General features: G+C 48.1%; 2 long non-coding RNA genes across 2 annotated transcripts; one reads left to right on the top strand and one right to left on the bottom strand.

Moving 5' to 3' along the window:
- Window positions 1-3,261: 3,261 nt before the first annotated feature.
- Window positions 3,262-6,600, top strand: Gm40565. Its single transcript, XR_872958.2, has 3 exons — window positions 3,262-3,403; window positions 4,594-4,755; window positions 6,394-6,600. It is a non-coding gene; the product is annotated as a predicted gene, 40565 (long non-coding RNA).
- Window positions 5,763-7,579, bottom strand: AU015791 (expressed sequence AU015791). The gene is made up of 5 exons (NR_102381.1): window positions 7,445-7,579; window positions 7,241-7,320; window positions 6,881-6,986; window positions 6,555-6,707; window positions 5,763-6,261 (listed from the first exon to the last, which is right to left on the bottom strand). It is a non-coding gene; the product is annotated as an expressed sequence AU015791 (long non-coding RNA).
- Between the last annotated feature and the right edge of the window lie 362 nt (window positions 7,580-7,941).

Genomic DNA, 7,941 nt, shown 5'->3' with positions numbered 1-7,941 from the left:
GCAGTCAACTCTTTTTATCCGTAGGGAAAGCACGGCCATACAACCAGCAGGTGGAGTGATAGTTACCTTCAACTGCCGACTTGATACAACCTTACCTGGGAAGAGTCTCAATCTGGGATTGTCTGGATCAGGCTTGCCCGTGAGCATAACTGGGAAATTGTCATAATTAAATTAACTGATGTGGGAGTGGCACCATTCCCTAGGCATGAAGTCCTGACTGAGAGCTGCGAAATCTCGCTGAGCACGGCAAAGAAGTGAGAATGCATGCAGTAATTTCTCTCTGCCTTTTGCTACAGATGTCATATGACCAGCCGTTTGAGGTTCTTACCAACCTGGAGCTGTGAGCTGATGTGTGTGTGTGTGTGTGTGTGTGTGTGTGTGTGTAGGGGGTGCTATTTTTTATCACAGCATCAGAAATGAAACCGGAGTAGGTGGAAACTCTGACCTGCCAGCCTACATATTTGTGCCCTTTCCACTAGACATTGTCTTGGAATTCACTGTGATTGCAAGCTGGTGTCATAGTCTGTCTGTTGACTGTGCTGGTTTCCTGCTTCCTCCGATTGGTATTGCCAGGTCACAAACATGCAGTGCCCACTTACTCGGAAACTCATTCATGCTGGTCTACAGGCATCTTTGAACTTGAACCTGGGATGGGGCCTGTTCAAGTTCAACCCACCAAGTTAGCCTCATAGTCCAGATCAGCAACTCCCACCCTAGTTCACCATTTCTGTCCCTCTCCACTGCCCACCCCCAGATTGACACCTGCATCCCAGAGAGAGCTCTTTCAGGAGAACTAGCTGAGAATCCATTTACTCAAGACCCCACTTTTGGATGTGGGACAAGGGTGTGGCCAGTTCCTGCATCCTCCATCCTTGTGGCTAGACAAAGCTAGGTCCCAACTTTTCTGCCACTTCAGAAGGCACAGGAAACCTGGACAGAGACCTCAGCCAAATCTCAAGTGTCCCCTTCCTTCCAGTCCACACTGCAGGATGGGGATCCTATTGCCCAAGGTACCTCCCTGCCTGCTGCTTGTTTTTCTTTGCTCTGTGTGAGTCTCAAAATAGGTGTGCAGGAACTGGCTGTTTTACTCACCAAGGGAAGGCGTCTCTCAAGAACGGCAGAGACATCCTGGGATAGAATCAGGGAAAGGGAAGGCAGAGAGACAATTGTACCTTTGGGGTTGGTCATTCTGGTCCGGACATTATGTCTGGTGCTGATGGCTCAGGCATTAATGAACTGGCGGATGGGGGTGTGAAGTGTTGAGGATTGGAGGCCTCTGCTCACAGGAGTGGCCTAAAGTAGCTACAAAGGTTTGTTTTGCTTTGTTTCAAGACAATTTCTTTTGGTGAAATCCACAGGAGCATAAAAGGAACCACCTTAAAGTTTGCAGGTCAGTGGGACCGAGTAAATTCACCACTAGGTCCAAGCACCATACCGTCTAGCTCTAAAATGTGTCCTAACCCGCCCTGCCTCCCAAATCCTGTATCCATTAAGTTACCATCTAGTCTTTTGTTCCCCGAGCACCAGACAGCCACTAATCTGTTTCCTGTCTCGAGGAATGTGACACTTCTGGGTATTTGACAGGAGCACATGCCTAACTGACTGCTTTCCGTGGCTGTGTTTTCAGGGTTCTTGACTGTGGTGGCGCAGGCTGTGCATCAGGGATTTGTTGTTCTTCTTAAGGACTGGGCTGGTTTGAATAAGAATGGCCCCTGAGGCTCATATACTTGAGTGCTTAGTCACCAGGGAGTGGGACTCTTTGATAGGATTAGAAGGATTAGGAGTTGAGGTCTTGTTGGAGAAGGTGGGCATTGAAGTTGTAAAATCCCATGCCAGGCCCAGACCCTCTTTCTTCCTGCTGCCTGAAGATCAGGATGTCATTTTCAACTATTTCTCCATCACCATGCCTGCCTACAGGTCGACATTGCTCCCTTCAGACCCTTGCCTGTTCTACTGTTCTATTCTTGGGTATCTTTTAAAAATTATCTATGTGCACATGTATGTACCTGTGTGTGTCGTGTGTGTGTGTGTGTGTGTGTGTGTGTGTGTGGTGTGCTCAATGAAGTCACAAGATGGCACTGGATCCCCTGAGGCTAGACTTACAGGTAGTTGTGAGCCACCACGTGAGTACTGGGTACCAAACTCTGGTCCTCTGGAAGAGCAGCAGACATGTCTAACCATTGAGCTTTCTCTCTAGTCCCCTCTTGGCTTTTAAAAGAAAGTCAGTGATTCCCACATTACAGATAATGATGAGCACCAATTAACTATGGTCCCTGGATTTCTTTCAAAAGTTCTTCTTTCTGCACTCACCCTAAAAGCCAGCTTCCCTCGAACACATAGTTCCCTCAATACATACTTCAAACACCACGGCCGAAGCGGATCCTGAATCCACCTTCACATTTGCCCGTCTTCTTTGAGCCCCTTGCACAGGGTGCATAGCTGGGTTATTTGTGCTGCATATCAGTTTTGAGTTACTTTTCTGTTACTGTGTAAAAACACCATGGCCAAAAGCAATTTACAGAAGGAAGGGCTTATTGGGGTTTGTGGTTCCAAAGTGTGAGAGTCCATCATAGCCGGCAGGCTTGGCAGCAGGCAGGGATCATAGCATTTCTTGTTGTTTTTTGTTTGGTTTTTTGTTTGTTTGTTTGTTTTTGTTTTTTGTTTAGCTACTCAGTTTGCTTGGCAGCAAACCCACAGCACCATATGTGAGGGTAACCCAGTCAACACTAGACACAGGGCATACAAGATAGGATTTTCTACTTTGCATATGACCAATAACAAAACTCTAAGCAGCAATAGCCCCATGGAATCCATCCTAGATCCAGTGGGAACTCACTGCCTTTCTGTTTTCCGCCTCGGGTTGAAGCAGCATGAAACCCTCCCCAGATGCAGTCAGATGATGCTAGATTCCCAAACCTTCAGGCCATGAGTGTCTTCAGCTCTGAGATTTGGGTACCCAGCCTAGGACTTGGTTCTATGTCTCTTTTCTAGTGCTAGGCAAGAGCCTCTGGTTGGAAACTCCTCGGTCTGATCCAGTCCTGTGCCAGATGGAGCCCAGGTCCGTTACTCTGGGGTCATTCATAGGCTCAGGTGTTCTCCTCAGGGTGAGGTCCTGCAGCTATTTCCTCCCACCCGGAAGGAATGTGCGTGCGCTGTGCGTCAGTAGGAAGCTTTGTGACTGAATAATTCCATGCGAATTGTTGTTTTTTATTGAATTATTTCGCAATAAATATAAATCATTTAAGAAAGCTTTCTCTTGGCTCCATTTATCACATCAAAGCCAGTGTGGGGTGAGGCGCACCACCCACAGAGGCTCATAGGTGCCTTCTTCCACTGCTGTGACCGGAACACGTTCCCCAAAGCTCATGTCTGGCGTCTTAACTCCCAATGGATCAGTACTGAGGTGAGATGGGGCCTTTAAGAGAACATTATGTTCCCGAGAGAGATTAATGCCTAGCTTTGGGGACCAGGACTAATTATCTCCGGGGCGGGTGAGGTTTTGCACTCTGGGGACTGAATTGGTTATCTCTAGACAGGGGGTTGGAAGAGAGGCCGCTTGCTGCAGGCACTTTGTGTTCTCTGCACACACCTGCTTGGTTCCTTCCCCCCACCAGGAGTTGAAGCCACGTGAAGTGCCCCCTAAGCCCTCAGCACACGTAGGCAATGCGTCTTGCGCTTTCCAGACTCTGAAGCCAAAGTAAACCTCGGCCTCAGCTCGTATTCCGTTGTTGATAACACAAGACCGCAGGCTGGCTAAGTTGTAAAAGAGGTTTATTTTGGCTCCTAGTCCTGGTCTGATGTCAACTGCCCACACATGGTCACGGCCTTCTTGCTGGCTGAGTCCCAAGGCCCCACGCAGTGCCGCATGGGTTCTCTCTTCTAGAGAGCCACCGGGTTCAACCATGACGGCCCTCCTTGTTTGGCCTCAGATAGACCCAGGCCACACTCTTAGCCACCAGAGCTGGGTAGAGACTCGGTTTGCCCTTAAAAACCTCATAATGGGGAGCTGGCGAGATGACTCAGCAGGTAAGAGTATCTGACGTCCTCTTCTGGTGCATCTGAGACAGCCACAGTGTACTTATTTATAATAATAAGTTAATTTTGGGCCAGAGCGAGCAGGGACTGAGCAAGCAGAGTTGACTGGAGTGAGCAGAGGTCCTAAAATTCAATTCCCAACAACCAGATGAAGGCTCACAACCATCTACAGTGTACTCATATATACATTAAATCAATCAATCAACCAATCAATCTAGGAAGGAAGGAAGGAAGGAAGGAAGGAAGGAAGGAAGGAAGGAAGGAAGAAAGAAAGAAAGAAAGAAAGAAAGAAAGAAAGAAAGAAAGAAAGAAAGAAAGAAAGAAAGGAGGAAAATCGAGTTTCATCCAGGCATGGTGGCTCATGATTTACAAAAAACAAAACAAAACTTCAGAATGGAGATGAGATTTCAAGATAGGTTTTCAGAGGAGAGTGGTCCTATTCAAACCATAGCAACCTCTTTTCTTTATAAACTACTCAGACTCAAGTGATCTGTTAGAGTAGCAGAAACAGTGCTTCCTTCTCTCTTCTCTGCTTTCTTGTACACCACATCTCATCAGGGCTCTTCGCAGTGCTCATGCCTAACCTTGGGCACTTTCTATCTCCACCGTCTCCAACCGACCCATCCCTACCTGTTCTGAGGATTCTGCCTGTACGATGTCTTGAAAGTTTGTCTGTGTGAAGACTGGCTCAGCCATATGGCAACTGCTTTTCACAAGCAGGTGAGTTACCTTTTCTGTGCCTCAGTTTCTCCATCTGTGAAGTGACGCTGAAACTTGTTACACTAGCAATTGTTAATAAAATTCCCCATATTCCCTCCAGAGCTGTCTTGGCTTGGGTATAAGCTATGTGGTTAGACCAGCTTGTGTCGATAGTAGGGTGCCTCCCCAAGGTTCCCTGCAACTGAGAAAAATCTCTTTTATCTTGCTCATTAACATGAATAAAAGCCTTCACTTTCAGGACTTCATTTTGACCATGGTCCCAGACATCCTTCCCTGGGCAATGCCTATCTTCTGTCACCCACTTTGTTCCACCCAGTGCCCAGGGGGAAGTCACAGCTGGTGACTAGCTAACTAGGGATGTGAAATCCATACACCCTTGTTTCAATTTGGATCATCCCCAAAGATCCTAGCTCTAGAAGAAGATTATGAGAAGTCTCAGTGGCTGTATATTGGGGTCAGCTTTACACCCCCCCCACACTTTTAGCATCCTTCTTTACTGAAGCAGATTTGCCCAGGATCCCCTTTGAGTCCTGAGCCACTGTCATCCTGAGCCACGTCCTGGGGATCTGAGGCCTGAGCTGTAGCAGTTGTGGTGGTCAGGACTCCCCAGCAGGAGCGGAAGCAGCCTGAGGGTGGGGCTGGATGGTGCTGAACTTGGATTGTGTGTGACTTGCTGTGCTGGCTTTGGAGAAGGGCACAGACTTTTCTCCTGTAAGCTGTGGGGACGGATCTGGACTGACCTGAAGTCTGAGATGGCTACTAATCTGGTAAACTGCCGAAGAGGCAAGTGGGAGGGCAGGCTAGGGGGTCACCTCCACCTCCTGCACCAAAGGAAGATGATGCCCAGAGTAGATGGGGGGGGGTCACAGCGAGTGGGCACCAGTGTCTTTGCATGGGAGTGTGATGTGCGCTGCTGTCTGCACTACCAGGAGACTCAGCTGAAGAGAACCAAGCCTTAAGGGTGTTGTCATCTTGAGTGACAAATTTGCATAGCTCCAGCCATTCCATTTACAAACACAATGCCCTTACTTTTATTTTTTTTTAATTTGATACAGGGAGTGGGGGGTGCAGCTTAGTGAGCACGTACTTAGGAAGCATGCGATCACAAGTCACTTTCCAGCACTGGCCAGAAACAAAACCCGGATATGTTCAATCAAATTTGTGCTAATGACATCATATTTTGACCCTCCCCATATTTATTAAACACTAAGTACAAACACCAGTGGAAAGAAGAAAGCCTGCCAGAGCCTGGATTGTTTTGAATTTTGCTCTGAAGCAGAGCCCCACATTTTCACCCACAAGAGATACAGCAGTTCAAAGATAGATCTGGCTGCAGAAGAGCTGCCAGGTTCTCTGGACTGCACAGGACTGAATGGGGACCAGAAAGGTAGGTTCAAAGGAGACAGATCCGGTGCGGACACAGAGCCTCCTCTGAGGATCTGAGGACCACGGAATGAGCGTTGAAGACTTAAATGGCGTGCTTCTGGTTCTGGAAGGTTCCAAGTACTAATTAGAAAATGCCTCTCTGAGAGACAGTCGAAGGAGCTCTTCCAATTGCTATTTGATCGGGAGGCCAAGGTCACAGATAATCTCAAAGATGCTGCTTAGGACTAATAATTCCAAAACTTTTCATTACAGGAAGACAGGTCCCTTCTCAGAATATTCCCTGCGAGATTATTCCAGCATGCAGAGCTTCCCAGATTATAGGGAGAAAATACTGCAAACGCAGCAACAATTATGTGACACCCCCGCCCACTCCATCCACCCCCACACCTGAGAGCCACTCCACACAGACTCACTTGTATTCCCGAAGCAGATCACAGGCAGATTATAAATAAAACCTGCCAGGGGCACCGTGTCCGTGTCAAGTTTTATGGGCGACCACGCTTGGGGCTGAGTGAACCGTCCTGCTCAGTGTGATGCATCCTTGGGAATTCCAGTTTGGGGCGTGGCTGTTGCAGAGAAATGTGTGCTCTCAGAACACCACACCAACTTGAAGAAAGAAAGTCCAACAATATGTGGACTTGGGGTATCTTACATTTCACAGTCTATAAGGAGAAGCAGCAGCCACGCTGTGCACTGGACCTGAGGGACACATGGGACCCAGCGCCTATTTGATACTCACCCCACCCTCCTTGGCAAGAGGAAACTGAGGCTCACGTATAACCAAAGGCACAGTGCCTTCGTGGAACCCCAGGATCTGCATTCAAACAGCAAGTTTTCTGTGTAACCTGGAAAGCCCAGGGAACATAGCACACAGCACCTGAACATGTCACATGTCACCTTAGAACCCTGCTCTGAGCTTCTTCCTTATATGATGGTGTGTGACCAAGACCCCGAGCCTGCCCTGAACTCCAGCTTTAGTCTGCTGCCCCACCTTTCCCTTGGTACCAGACACCAGTCTTGTCCACAGTGACTACCCGTCACAGCAGGGCTGGGGAATATTCTGTCTAGTTGGTGTCCACTTGTTACCCAGGATAGGAACCTCCGCTGAGGGTCCTCTGCTTCAGGTCCTGCCTCCAGATTCCTGTCTTGGCTTCCTTCAGTGATGACTACCATTTGGAGCTGTAAGATGAAGAAAAACAAAACAAAACAAAACAAAACAAAACAAAACAAAACAGCCACTCCCCACACCCAACCCCAAGTTGCTTCTGGTCAGGGTTTTATCCAAGTAACAGGGAAGCCAAACCGAACAGGAGCTGCTGTCCCAGAAGGTGTCCGTGAACCCCAAAAGATCACCAGGAAGCCGACTCCGATGCAATCACACTAGGGTCTTTAGTTACAAGTGTGAGCTTGGGTTATATCACCCTCTCTGATGCAGCAGAACAGGAGGGTGCAGCCCTGAGCTCTCAGCGGGACAAGGCTTTATAGGAAATGACCAGCAAGAGGGAGGAGATCAGCCTAGCAAGTGTCTAATTTTATGACTATTGTAAGCCAACAGGTGGGTGCTCTGAAGCAAAACCGTGAACAATCACAAATGGTCTGTAAGTACATCTGAAACAATCAGACTAATCTCTGATTGACTCTTTCGAGGAAATAGCTAGGGAGTAACTCTGGGGTATGGGCCAAGGACAAAGCACAGGGTCTTTCCTGTGCTTGGTTACAGCTTGGGTTTAGCTGCAGGTCAATTTCTAGGGCTTTTTTTTTTTTTTTAAATTGAACTCAGGACCTCTGCTCACTCTGGTC

Source organism: Mus musculus, chromosome 12 (genome assembly GCF_000001635.26).
Source record: "Mus musculus strain C57BL/6J chromosome 12, GRCm38.p6 C57BL/6J".
NCBI classification, from domain to species: Eukaryota; Metazoa; Chordata; class Mammalia; order Rodentia; family Muridae; genus Mus; species Mus musculus.
The sequence above is the reverse complement of the archived record's forward strand: the minus strand, read 5'-3'. Positions and strand labels throughout refer to the sequence as shown.